The sequence below is a fragment of the Bos grunniens genome, chromosome 27 (assembly GCF_055505025.1).
Source record: "Bos grunniens cultivar Pamir isolate PY7600 chromosome 27, Bosgru_T2T1.0, whole genome shotgun sequence".
Lineage (NCBI taxonomy): Eukaryota > Metazoa > Chordata > Mammalia > Artiodactyla > Bovidae > Bos > Bos grunniens.
The window spans coordinates 21,144,951-21,158,442 of record NC_141191.1 but is presented as its reverse complement, the minus strand read 5'-3'; the positions used below and the strand labels follow the sequence as shown (position 1 = coordinate 21,158,442).

General features: G+C 42.4%; 1 protein-coding gene across 13 annotated transcripts in view; it reads right to left on the bottom strand.

The window, feature by feature from the left end:
* Positions 1-13,013, bottom strand: part of MTUS1 (microtubule associated scaffold protein 1) — a 188,100-nt gene extending 175,087 nt beyond the window's left edge. For 5 of the 13 annotated variants that reach the window (XR_015156296.1, XR_015156298.1, XM_086380631.1 and 2 more), the window contains exon 1: positions 10,809-11,024. The gene's annotated coding sequence lies outside the window, so the exon portion shown is untranslated. Of the gene's footprint in view, positions 1-10,808; positions 11,025-11,237; positions 11,509-11,528; positions 11,782-12,834 lie in introns of those variants that run through there. The other 8 variants (XM_086380633.1, XM_086380642.1, XR_015156297.1 and 5 more) reach the window with 7 other exon arrangements.
* Between the last annotated feature and the right edge of the window lie 479 nt (positions 13,014-13,492).

Below are 13,492 nucleotides of genomic sequence, written 5' to 3'. Positions count from 1 at the left end.
CGTCCCGTATGTACACATCTAACTCACGGGGGAGGCCCGGGATGAGCCAGCCTCTCTGAAGGAGCCTACTCTCCAAGTCCTAACACCAGGCATTCTTTAGAAGTCACTTTGGTAATAAGAACTGTTGACCTTTAGGGCTAGAAACCCTGGCTGATATCCAAGGTGAAACTGTGGTTTTATGGGACATTCTCTTCCCGGTTCTGACTGACAACAGGCCTTACCTACTAGTTAAATTTCTATCTGGGATTAACTCCATCTGGCCAAGAATTACTTGCCTCCAAATAGCTTAAAATAAGGAAATAAGATTCAAAATCTCCATGGGTGGAAAAAACTTTTCAGAAAAACAAATATTGGACATCCCTAGTGGTCCAGTGCTTAAGACTTTGCCTTTCACCGCAGGTAGAGGCTCCTGGCTGGGAAGCTAAGATCCCTCATGCTTTGAGAGTAAAATAAAAACGGAAGAAATACTATAATAAATTCAATAATGACTTAAAAAAAAAAAACAAGTATTAGTCCCTATTCAATGTGCATGAACTTGCATTACTATCTGTAAAATGGGTATACTTTACAATGTATTGTTGAACAGTCAAATGATTCAGATGATCGTTCAAAGGAATCTAATTAGGTTCTTTTTGAAAAAAGCAGCCTGAAAACTATAAATTCTTATAGAAATGTGATCTAGTATGGTAATAATCTGCAACCGTAAATTCTCCATTTGTGCTATTAATCAGAATGGCTTACAAGACTTAACATTCTGTTTTATGTTCTGTGGCTAGAAAATGGAAGAACAAATCCTAATTCTAAGCTATGTCATCTAAAATTTTACATATCCAAACTGCCATGTGCCTTTGATCCCATTTCAGCAGCAGTGTGAAGAAAATGCTAGCAACACTAGCGTATTGCACCTTACAGCATTAGCAGTAGTCAAGTAGCAGTATCATATGCGGAGCGGGCAATGCACCAGGAGGGAAGACCAGGTCCCAGTCCTGGTTCCGTAACTTACTCATCATAACACAAAACATTTATGCAAAGAGTTCTGCTTCTCGATTTCCTCAGGTATAAAACAGAGCTCCAATCACATGCCTTGCCACCTCATAGGGTGGATGTGATAACTGAATGAAAATGTCTTTAATATCATACCTACAAGCTACTTTCCAAAAACATATGGCATTTTATTTCACTTTTCTGAAAGATGAAAATTTAGCATTGCCTCAGTAATTATACATGATTGCTAATATTTTAAAACCAAAACCCTTAACATGACTGTCGATGGACTAAGTAACAGGTTAAAAAGATCAGAGGGTGGCAGTACTTTAAAATCCACAAGTGCTTTTTCTGGTTCAAAGTGATGACTCAATTCTGAGCACTTTTAGAACGTGCTGACAACAAACTGGCAACATTATGAACAGATTTTGCAAAGATCAAAGTATCTAATTTAAAAAAAAGGCATCTCAAAAAATATATATATATATATATATTAGCAACTCGACTCAACGCAAACTTCCAAGAAACCAAGGAGTGACAAAGATGGTGTTGAAGGATAAGTTGTCTCAGATGGTACCAGTACAAATGGATTTCTTTTAAGGAAGAGGGAAAGTTATCTCAGGCTCCTGTTTCTGGAATTTAATTCTCTACAGAGAGCCCCAGAGGATGCAAGCAACACCCCCAAAGCTGAGTGGAGAAAATGAATGAAACTCCCTAGTCATGAATTAGAAGAGGTTTAAAATAAGAAGCAAAGGAAGATTGTTAGCATTTCTTTATACCTTTCACGTATCAGGCCCTGTGGCGAGTATTATCCCCACCATTCTGAGAAGGTAGCCGGGGTGAAAAGGAGATTGAATAACTTACCCACAGCCTCACAGCTTAGGCACAAACCCTACTTGATCAAGTCTGCACCCTCTCTATTACATCCCTGTACCAAATGTTCTGGGTATCATTAACATTTTTTTCAGTTCTATAACAAAGTATGCCCCCAAGGTTTCATAAAGGACATCAGGGTGAACAAAATGTAGCTCAAGGTTGAAATGCCTCTATTTGTTTTATTTTCCCAATTTTAATAAAAACACAAGGAAGCAGAGAAAAGCAATACCCTGGCCTGGAGGCTTCTACAAGTAGAAAATATTTTTCACCTGATTATATACCTATAAAGTTATAAACTTTAAGTAGTCAGTGTAACAAGATATAACCAACATTTTCAAACACAGTAGTCACATCTTCAATATAAAATCACTTAAAGTGTTTCATAAAAAGAGAAACGCAGGATTTTTCCTATCTCCATTCCCTTTTCATTGACTAGACCCACTCTTCTCATACTGCAATCAAAATGAATTAGTGAATCCTTCTGCATAGTTGTCATATTTAGTATCTCCGTAAAGTAACATCAGAACATTAAGCATTAAAAAATTAAATAGTTGAGAGTATTAAATTCAATAAGCAGCAATTCTAGTGAATAATCAAAAAGTTCCACAGAAATGCAAAACTACTCTGCAACAAATCCTATTAAATGTAGTAAGAGAAACATTCCCAGACTGAAAATTCATCTAAATCCCTCTTCAAAATGTAAATATGTATTTCCCCAGACAAGAAACAGTCCAAGTCTCTATTCATGAGAAACTGTCAACTTGGGGCTGTCTGCCCAAATGGAGAATGGAATAAAAAGGATCACAGGAGGCATTAACTCTGTGCAAGTATTTGCACGTGGGTGTGCCAGATGTTCTGAGAACATAATAAGACAGAATTATAACTCAGAAGGAGCAGAAACCACACACCTTCCGCTCTATTTTACCCATCAACCCTGAATATTCATTGAAAGGACTGATGCTGAAACTCCAATACTTTGGTCACCTGATGTGAAGAGCCTACTCATTTGAAAAGACCCTAATGCCGGGAAAGATTGAAGGCGAAAGGAGAAGGGGGCAGCAGAAGATGAAATGATCAGATAGCATTACTGACTCAATGGCCATGAATCTGAGCAAACTCCAGGAGATAGTGGAGGACAGGGGATACAGGATAGTGAAGGGGACCTGGCGTGCTGAGGTCTATGGGGTTGCAAAGAGTCACAGACATAGCGACTGAACACCAACAACCTAACGGTAGTCTTCCAAAGGGACACGAAGCCACAGGTTGAGCTGGGCTGAGTGTATCACAGTGAATGGAGAGGACGGAGCACCAGGAGAAGACAAGGAGGAAAGTCAAGAAAAGCAGTGAGGAAATTAATATCTTGGGCTTAAAAGATCTCTAGTAGCTATGACTAACTGAAGAAAGAATTTCAAACTCCCATGCCATCAGAGTTCAGAGCTCTGGATGATTTACTCCAAGCTACATCTGATACAGATAACTATTAAAAATACAATTTTACCCAGCATCATAAGGTTTAGCCCCTATCCTCAAGAAGTTCATCATAAGATGTAATAAAAAGATACAGGAAAAGGTCACTAAAAAGTTTATCCAGAGGAGTGAGTGAAACCACAGACTGTAGTGCTAAGCATCTCTTGGTAAGAAGGAAAAGAGTAAGAGTGAGTAGCGATCAGGAGTCATTAGGTAACTAAAAATGTCAAAGAAGCTTTATGTCTACCAAAATTTGGTCAAGGCAGTAAGCAGAATTTCCGAGACCCGAGAGAACATATCTGGGAACCTGAACACTTACTAACATTTCCAAAACAGCCCTTTTCACAATGGCGGAAGCTTTCTTGAACTGACTCCTATGAGAACTGCAGCCAGTTTTGTTTTTTCCATATCTACCCTGTACAATATTTGGCCCATAGAAAGTTCTCAATAGATGGTTTGAAGCAGAAGAAAATCAAACTTAAGATTCCAACAGTAAGGATTGTTCAGTTCAGTTCAGTCGCTCAGTCGTGTCCGACTCTTTGCGACCCCATGAATTGCAGCACGCCAGGCCTCCCTGTCCATCCATCACCAACTCCCGGAGTTCACTCAGACTCACGTCCATCGAGTCAGTGATGCCATCCAGCCATCTCATCTTCTGTCGTCCCCTTCTCCTCCTGCCCCGAATCCCTCCCAGCATCAGAGTCTTTTCCAATGAGTCAACTCTTCGCATGAGGTGGCCAAAGTACTGGAGTTGCAGCTTCAGCATCATTCCTTCCAAGGAAATCCCAGGGCTGATCTCCTTCAGAATGGACTGGTTGGATCTCCTTGCAGTCCAAGGGACTCTCAAGAGTCTTCTCCAACACCACAGTTCAAAAGCATCAATTCTTTGGCGCTCCTGAGTTTTCCAAATTTGCTGGCATATTGAGTGAGGATTGTTACTCATATCTTTTTTCCACCACTTAACATCAAAATATAATCTTAACTATACACCATGTATAGATGGCCTGATTCTATATAGGGTCTAACTAGAGGATCCAATAAAACAGGTGCATTTTTTCTTGGTAAACAGAAAAATTTACCCTTTGTAACCCATTTCTCCCATTTTTTGAAACTTATTATTTATTTGGGTTTGTGCTGGGTCTCTGTTGTGGTGTGGGGGCTTCTAATTGCAGTGACTTCTCCTGTTCTACTGAGCTTGGGCTCAGTAGTTGTGGCACTCGGGCTTAGTTGCTCCACAGCACGTGGCATCCTCCTGGACCAGGGATGGAACCTGTGTCTCCTGCACTGGCAGATGGATCCCATCCACTATACCACCAGGGAAGTCCCTCTCTCACTTTTTTTGTTTAATTTTAACCATGCCTAGCCCCATGTGGGATCTCAGTTCTCTGACAAGGGATCAAACTCTCAACTCCTGCATTGGGAGTTCTGAGTCCTAAACTGCCAGGGAAGTCCCTCTCCCACCTTTCTTGATTTCTTACCCCCAAGGAAGATGTCTGAAGTTCTCATCTGAATTATGGACAATTTAGTTAGGAGAAATGTACAAATATGGTCCAAATCAATAGTCTACCTAGGAATGAAATGACTACAGTGTAGCAGTTTACTGTACAAGAAAAAACAGACCTTTTATAGCACAAGGAGATTTAACTGGTACTTATTCTGGTAAATAACTCAATCAACTTGACAGAGGTTGGGAAAGGGAGGGTAAGTCCACGTGTGAACACTGCCTCTTAGACTGCCTGTATCTGTATCGGCTTCTATTTTCGTTCCATGAAGCTAGCCACGGGAACTGTTTTTAAAAGATGCAGTTTCAACTTGATATCATTAATTGTTGCCAACTATCAAGAAAATCTATGAGATAAACATAAAAGAGAATTTCTCATTTGTCACTGAACAATAAGAAACACTTTGTATGACCTGCTTATCAGAAATAAGAAGAAATATTGGTTTTTCCTTCAGAATTGTGATGTATGTAAATAATGTCTGAGTTAAATATTAGCCAGTTGCCAGTGCAGAAAAAGCATGGAAGACAAGCTAACAACCAACAGCCAACCATGAACATTGCCATAAACATGAGTTAAGCTACAGGTTAATTTACACAAGAATATATATTTTTTCACCTCTCCTCATTCCTCTTTTGATAAATGACTCTCTCCTAGAGGGGTTCCTTTCTCAATGCCAAATGAGGACACAAAATGCCCCAAAATATGTTGATTCATTGCAGAAGATTCGGGTAATTATGAATGATTGGCCCTCAAACTCAACACTCATGTTTTCTTGGCATTTAATTTAAATATAAGTTGACAAGCCACAATTTAAAAGAATGATAAGGTAATCTAATACCTTTAAAAAAAATCCTCTCCCCGGGACTCTCCCTGGTACTCCAGGTGTTAGGAGTCCGCTTGCCAATGCAGGGGACATGGGTTCGATCCCTGGTCTGGGAAGATTCCCCATGCCTCAGAGCAACTGAGCCCTTGTGCCACAACTACTAAAGCCCGTACACCTAGTGCCTATATTCCGCAACTAGAGAAACCCCCGGCTCACCGCAACAAAGACCCATGCAGTCAAAAATAAATAATAGTTAAAAACAAAAAAACAGGACTCCTTAACTCAGGGCTGACCCATTCCCCTCTGTTTTGTTCCCAGTCCTCTCTTCCTTGCACTGTGTGTACACAGCCGGGGGCGGGGGGGGGGGCTGGCCAGGCCTGCCCTTCCACTCAGCAGTTCTTACTGAAACACAAAACCTGTACAGTTTCAGACGAAATGACACCATCTGGAAGATTTGGATCAGCTGAAAAGTTCACTCAGGTTTTTCTGTAAGGTAGTATGGAAAAAGCCAAGCGAACATTTTGGCTGACCCAATAATTTTTCACAACCGTCTGCCCTTTCCCGCTTGAGAAACTCAGGACTCACCTTTCATCTTCCTTCACTACTCACAAAGAATCGAATCAACCCGGAAGACGTCAACGTCTCCTTAAAAGAAACTTCTAACTGCCTTTAAAACTACCTGTACATAGTTTAATAACTTCAAAGTGAAACAAACTTTTTTAGGTTAGACTAAAGGTAGGATGTGTGATTTTTCTTTTACTCGTGTAAGTAATGTGTACACAAGAACATTTATTAATTTAGATCTGGGCCTATTGGCTATCTTTAAGTAAATACACGTTTGCTTCTCTTCAATGTGGGACTTAAACTGAAGGCTAAGGAAAACCTACTAGTTTTAATGAACAAAGTTACTTTGGAATCAAAGATTCATATGCAAATATGTACTTCTACAACGTTTGAATGCTATTTACTTAAGCAAAATACCACTAGGTTTAACCTTGTTTACACTGTAAGGTTGAGAAACAAACCCTTTTTTTCCCTTGATTGCATAAAAGTTAGACATCAGGACAGTCACAAGTTGCAAAATTACTTATGGTACACAAAAATGAAGCTTCATTGTACATAGTCACGAGTAGCCCCCAAATCTGTCATCCCCAAAATGGAAAAGTCTTTTTCATCTTGAGTCAAATGAACAAGAAAAAGTCATGCATTAAGATCATGAATACCCACATAAGTAGTAGTACCTGCTGATTTCAAAGAATATTGAAGCCATTTTAAAAAGGAAACTACCATGAGGGCAATCTTTCATAAAACTTGCTTAGAAACAAATTTTTAGAGGTTGCCAGTCAAACTGAGTTCCTGGTTATACTGGATATCCTAAGCCAACTCTGGAGAAGCCCGATCAAAGCAGGCTTTTCTGAACCACATTTCAGGTTGGCTAATGTCACACCAAACCATTCAATCCTTGTCTTCCTGCAAGGCAAGATCATTCATCCTTGGTCCCTCTTTATCTCCTATGGAGGCCACAAGCCACTGCTGCCCAAGTACCTGCCAGCTAAGAGGCAGTGGTAGCTTCCTTCTAGACTCACGTACCTCCAGGTCTGGGCCCATTTCCACACACACCGCATACCAACCTCACCCCTCACACTCATATATGGCCCTATGGTTTATTGTTAGGCTGGAAAAGATGGGAAATAAAAGGCAGAAACTCAGGCTTTTATGGACAGCAGTCTGAGTGAGGTCTTTTAACACCCTCAGGGTATATTAAAGCTTCTATAGTAGGGGAAGATAACTCAAGTTTCAGAAATTAGAAGGGTTTTATCCCCCCACCTTCGAATAAATAGTTTAATCTATGAGTGGTGTTAAAAATTAACTTGGAAAAATTTTCGAATTACATATACATCTTATCAGACATCAAGAAATGACTCAAATCAATAACTCAGTATGAAAAAACAAAATGGATATGAAAAGAAGAATTCTGGCAAAATACTACTACTATCAATGGGTTACTGAAGATAAGGTTGTGACCCTAGTTTACATAATCATAGAACAGATCTGAAAGGCTCACTCCCTGCAATTGAAAACTTTCCTGATTTCAAAGGATGCTGTTCTGAATGTTACATACCATGTACAACTCTCCTTCATCAACAGTCCACTCTGTTCTGCAACAGTCTCTACTCCAAGACATGGAGATTCTAATACATTTGAAAATTCTGGAGAATTCTCTTAAGAGTCATCTTGTGCCAGTGTCATACATAATGCTTAGCCTATGATTCAGAAGCGTTAAACGTTTTTGTTTTTGAGTAAGTCAACTGGTTTGCCTATATTAAAGTACAGAAAGAACTATAAGTCAGAACCACTATACATGTGTGCTGTTTGTCTTTATAAGACAAAGACAAAATGGGGGGAGAGATATTTGCACTACGAAAGGCAAAAGTTTACTGCTGCTACTGCTGCTAAGTCGCTTCAGTCGTGTCCGACTCTGTGTGACTCCATAGACGGCAGCCCACCAGGCTCCCCTGACCTTGGGATTCTCCAGGCAAGAACACTGGAGTGGTTTGCCATTTCCTTCTCCAATGCATGAAAGTGAAAAGTGAAAGTGAATTCGCTCAGTCGTGTCCAACCCTCAGCGACCCCATGGACTTCAGCCTTCCAGGCTCCTCCATCCATGGGATTTTCCAGGCAAGAGTACTGGAGTGGGGTGCCATAAAAGGCTCTTGTGTATTCACAGAAAAATACTAATATCTCCAGGAAAGAAAATTGTCACTACATTCAATTAAAAGGGAATAAAAATGGAAGACAACTAGATTTTTTTTATATTCAACATCATTTAGAATCAAAGAAATTAAATTTAAATACTGAGATAGCACTGTTCACCTATAAGACTGGAAAGAATTATTTTTCCTTTGCAGGATAAGTTTCCACATTAACAAAAATATAGTAACACAGATACTCTCATATAGTGGTTAACTGGTGGCAACAAACTTTGGTAAAACTTTTTTTTTTTGGAAAGCAATGATCACTCTGTATTGATAGATCTTTGGGCTATCAACTATCTTCCAGAGGACTCTATTCTAAGGAAACACAGGAGACACAAAGTTTTACAAAAGTTATTTGTTGCACCAGGCTTCCCAGGTGGCACAGTGGTAAAGAATCTGCCTGCCAGTGCAGGAGATCCATCCCTGGGTCAGAAAGATCCCCTGGAGGAGGAAATGGCAACCCACTCCAGTATTCTTGCCTGGAAAATTCCATGGACAGAGGAGACTGGCTGGCTATCCATGGGGTGGCAAAGAGTCTGACATGACTGAGTGACTGAGCATACATGCATTTGTTGCATCAGTATATATTTAATAATAGTAACTGGAAATAAATGAAAAGTTCAACTATAAGGAAATGGTTACATAAATCGTTACATCTATACAATATAATATTATGTAGCCAGTAATAATATATAGAACTGTAACGACATAGAAATCTTGTCACATGTTAAGCAGAGAAAAAAAATCATGCAAGTTATTAACTACAGTTACACAGTTTTGTATAAACTATAAAACTGTAATAAATAAATCTGTTACATGTTAATAAGTATAAAGAAAATACTGTAATTATCTTTGGATGCTGGAATTATTTAATCCTTACCCTTTTTCTGAATCTACCATTTTTATACTGCAAGCATGCATTACTTGGAAATCATAGCAAACCAGGCCAACAGAACAGGGCTATTAAGTGACACACTTTTTAAATGTTCAAGGCTAATAACTGCAGCTTCACTTCCAAGAAATACTGAAAGAACTCCAGCACTGTATAATCCTCTGAATTATTGATACATAATTAAAAGATGCAGCTCTTCTACAGCATTATTTGTCCATATATATAATGCTAATCTTAAAAACAGGTAGAAAAGTTGGTGCATGTTAAATATTATATAAACAAAATTCCATTCCTAAGTATTTTTTAAGAGTACATCTATCTAATCATTTCTTTGCATAACTTATGGAATACTGTACTTAAGGGAAAAAAATAAAACATTTTATACATTGTAAAGCACTGTTCAAACAGGGCATCATTGTATCAATTTAAATTGCCTATCATTTCCTGCCCTAATTATCCCTGAAGAAGAAGTTTGTCTACAGAATAGCAATTTCAACTATGTAATTCCTTTCAGGGTTAACCACACACTCTTATCTGGGCTATCTACACTCCTTAAGAAGGTCAAAGGTTCCCAGGAAGGAGAGACTTTTTTTTTTTAATTCTCCTGCCTTTTAGATTCCCCTCCCATCTTCCCTCCAGGCCTAACACTCCACGCTCACCCTTCAGCCCAAGGGCTTGAGGTTATGTGACAATGATTGAATTCCTATCACCTGGCTAAACACAAATACTTTGATCTCCCCTGTTTTGCCTAAGACTTGATTCAAACAAAGGGGAAAAAAAAAACAAAACCAAAAACAAAAAGAACACCAGATTTCCTAGTACACCGAGTCCTTAAAACAAATAGTAGTTAGTAGAATGTGAAATTTTATGCAGGCTAAGTGAAGAATTAATCTCTTCATTCCTAGTCCAAAATAAATGAGTCCAAGCCAAAAATCAATAAATAACTTAGTATAAAAGAGCAAGTCTGAAAAAGAAGAGGGGAAAGGTTTCTTGAAGGTAGGTAAACACCTCAGTCCACCAATGACTCGAGTTAATCAGGTGACCTTAGTTGAGAGTTGGATTTTTCTAAATAGCTAGGGAAGCACATGCGAACCTCAGGAAGTAATGAGACCCAGGCGAAGGGCCTTGAGAACTGCCCCAACCCCAAGAATGCCCTATTTCCAGCCCGGATCGACCAAGCTGAGAATGGGCCCCAGTGAACCGCCCAGCGGGACGGCTGAGACCAGCGGCCCAGTAGGGTCCAGTGTCCTGTGGGCGGCTTCCGGCGGAGGACTTGTCAGTCTGCGAAACTGACTCCCCTGGGAGCTCCTTCGGTCACTTTCAAGGTGACAGCTAGGAGATCGGCATCCGTCCCTCCCTCGGTGCCGCGCTGCCCCCACGTGAGACCAGCCGTCCGCAGCCTCTGCAGCTCTCCCCCAACTCCTGCACCCGAGTTCCCAGGACGCCCCCCGCCGCCTGGCCCAGATCCCCTCCGCACCCCCGCGCATCGGCACCAACTCCGCACTCACCCGCAGCGCCGCCGAGCCGACCCCGCGCTGCACAGCCCAGACGCCGAGCCCGGGCGCCCCTCGGACCCCCGGCAGAGGCGCCCCAGGCCCACCAGCGGAGCCCGCGGTGCACTCAGGGCCGGGCTTGCACCTGGGCACGCCGGGGCTCGTCCCCCACCCCGGCCCCCGGCCGCACGCCGGCCGCCGCTGCAGCTGCCAGGCGGGAACCCCGAGTCCGGGGCGCCCCCAGCCTCCCCGCCTCCTCCAGGGCCGCCGGGGGTGGAGCCAGGGCGGGGAGTTGGGGAAACTTGTAAATAGGCGAGCGCGGTCGCCTGTGCCCCGCTCGCCCGCCCGCCGCCCCCTCCCGGCGGCCCCAGCCTGCGCCTCGCTGCGGGAGACAAAGGCCGGGCGGCCGCCGAGGGGGCTGCGCCCCCCACCTCCCCAAGAAACCTGAAAGACGCGCGAAGCAGAACCTCAAGACGTCGGCCCCGCAGGCTCCAGGCGCTCGGCTCCGCGGAGGGGCTGGCTTCCGGCTCTCGCTCCCGAGCTGAGTACCTACCCACCCCGCGCCCGCGGCGCCCGCTCCGGCCGAGATGCACCTGTTGCCACGTGCGACGCAGGACCCGCGGCTGCTGCCCGCGCACCTGGCGGAACCGCGGGTCCGGGACCACAGCGGTCCACGGCGGGCGACCCGAGCTCGGCCGCGCCCCCAAACCTGGCCGGCTGCCGAGCGGATCTTACCTCCTACTCCCCTCCTGTCACCTGAGTTTTCCGTGCGAGCTCGCGGGCTTCCCGCTAGCCCGGGGGCAGGGCCGCGGGGGCGGGACGGGCTGCGGGTGGGAGAGGCAAGCAGGCAGAATTGTCTGAGCGTAGGTGTGCGAGCAAGCAGCAGTGATTTTGTTTTCAGAGCGTCCCGACTCCAGATCGGTATTATCTTTGTGCTTCTAAGCGGTTAACTAGCTAACACCTAGTACAGGTTAAACCCAAAAGAGTTCCTAAGGACCCGCGGGGGGGCGGGGGTGGGGGAAGTCGAGGCCCAACCCACTTTTCTCAAAACACAAATTAAGTCCCTTTTACTAAACTGAACAAATGTCATCCATAGCTATTAGACCCGTAAAATATTTTCCTTATCGGCCTATTTTAAATACAAAGCTTTTCCAAAGAGGCTAGTCCACCTACAAGAGATGTATTAATAACGTTATTGAATTATTAAATGTCAGACAACTTGACTCCAAATTTCTTTGAAATGTTATCTGGTTTGGATTTCCCAAAAGCTTTTCAAGAGAAGTGAGTTTTTTGTTTGTTTGTTTGTTTTTTCTTGAAAATTAAGCTGATAATACTGTAATTGACAACGTTTTCTATACTGTCAATATCAGATCAACTAATAGATAATATTGCCATTTACTGTTGTAAAGCCTTTTCATTGTACAGTATTCCATTAGTTCTTCAACAAGATCAAGTAATAAATAGGTCAGATTATTACCTCCATTTTTCAAGTGAGGAAATGGAAGCTCAGAAAGGTCAAGCGATTTGCTCAAGGTCACACAGCTAGTGAGGGAGGGGCTAGCACAAACTAAGCTGACCTAACTCCTAATCTTTTTATTCCATTACCTGGAGGACAGTTCTTTGAGATTATTTTAGAGATACAGTGTTAAACACCATTGAATAGTTCTTCCTTATTGCAAAAGCACCAAAAAACAACACAAATTAAAACAAAGCACTAACATTTGTTTCTGCAGGTCATGAGGCAAGTATGCTAATTAGCAACATGCCTCCTGCCTAAGCAGACTACTCCTAGTGTTAAACATATTATTTAATCTTTATAACCCTCATGTGACCCAGATGACTTGGTCCAACCTCCTACAGTTCTATTGTGTGGCTTAGTTATATCTATAAATATAGAACCTGTTTTACTTCATTTTTCTGTGGTATAGATTGAAGGGAAAAAACAAAACAAAAACTCCTAAGTATTTAGAAGCAACTTTTATGGCCGCTGAGGAATCTGAAACTTAGCTTCTAATTGCATTCACATAAAAACAGAAGTTACCTTCTAGGGACATCATCTGGGTCTCTGTCAAGGCAAACATGCTTCAAATGGGGCCTGCTGCCTTTTCTTTCCTTCTTGGTTCTGGGCATGTTGCCACGGTCTTGATCTCTGAACTCTAATACAGACTCCAGGAACAATACAAAGGGTGATAATACCACATGACTTTGTGGTCCTTTGTCCTAAAAAAAGATTAGCATTTTTTTTCTCCATTAGAAAGATGCAAATTAAAACTACACTGAAAAGTCACTTTTCACTTATCAGATTGATATTGACAAAGATTAGAAAGTTTGATAACCTCTGTGTGTTGGTGGAAGTGTGGAGAAACACAGTTGCAGTGCAGATTATGAATGTAAATTAGAATGATTTCCATCAAGGGCCATTCACAACAATGGCACCCCACTCCAGTACTCCTGCCTGGAAAATCCCATGGACGGAGGCGCCTGGTTGGCTGCAGTCCATGGGGTCGCTAAGAGTCGGACACAACTGAGCGACTTCACTTTGACTTTTCACTTTCATGCATTGGAGAAGGAAATGGCAACCCATTCCAGTGTTCTTGCCTGGAGAATCCCAGGGATGGGGGAGCCTGGTGGGCTGCCGTCTATGGGGTTGCACAGAGTCGGACACGACTGAAGTGACTTAGCAACAAAATTATAAAGAC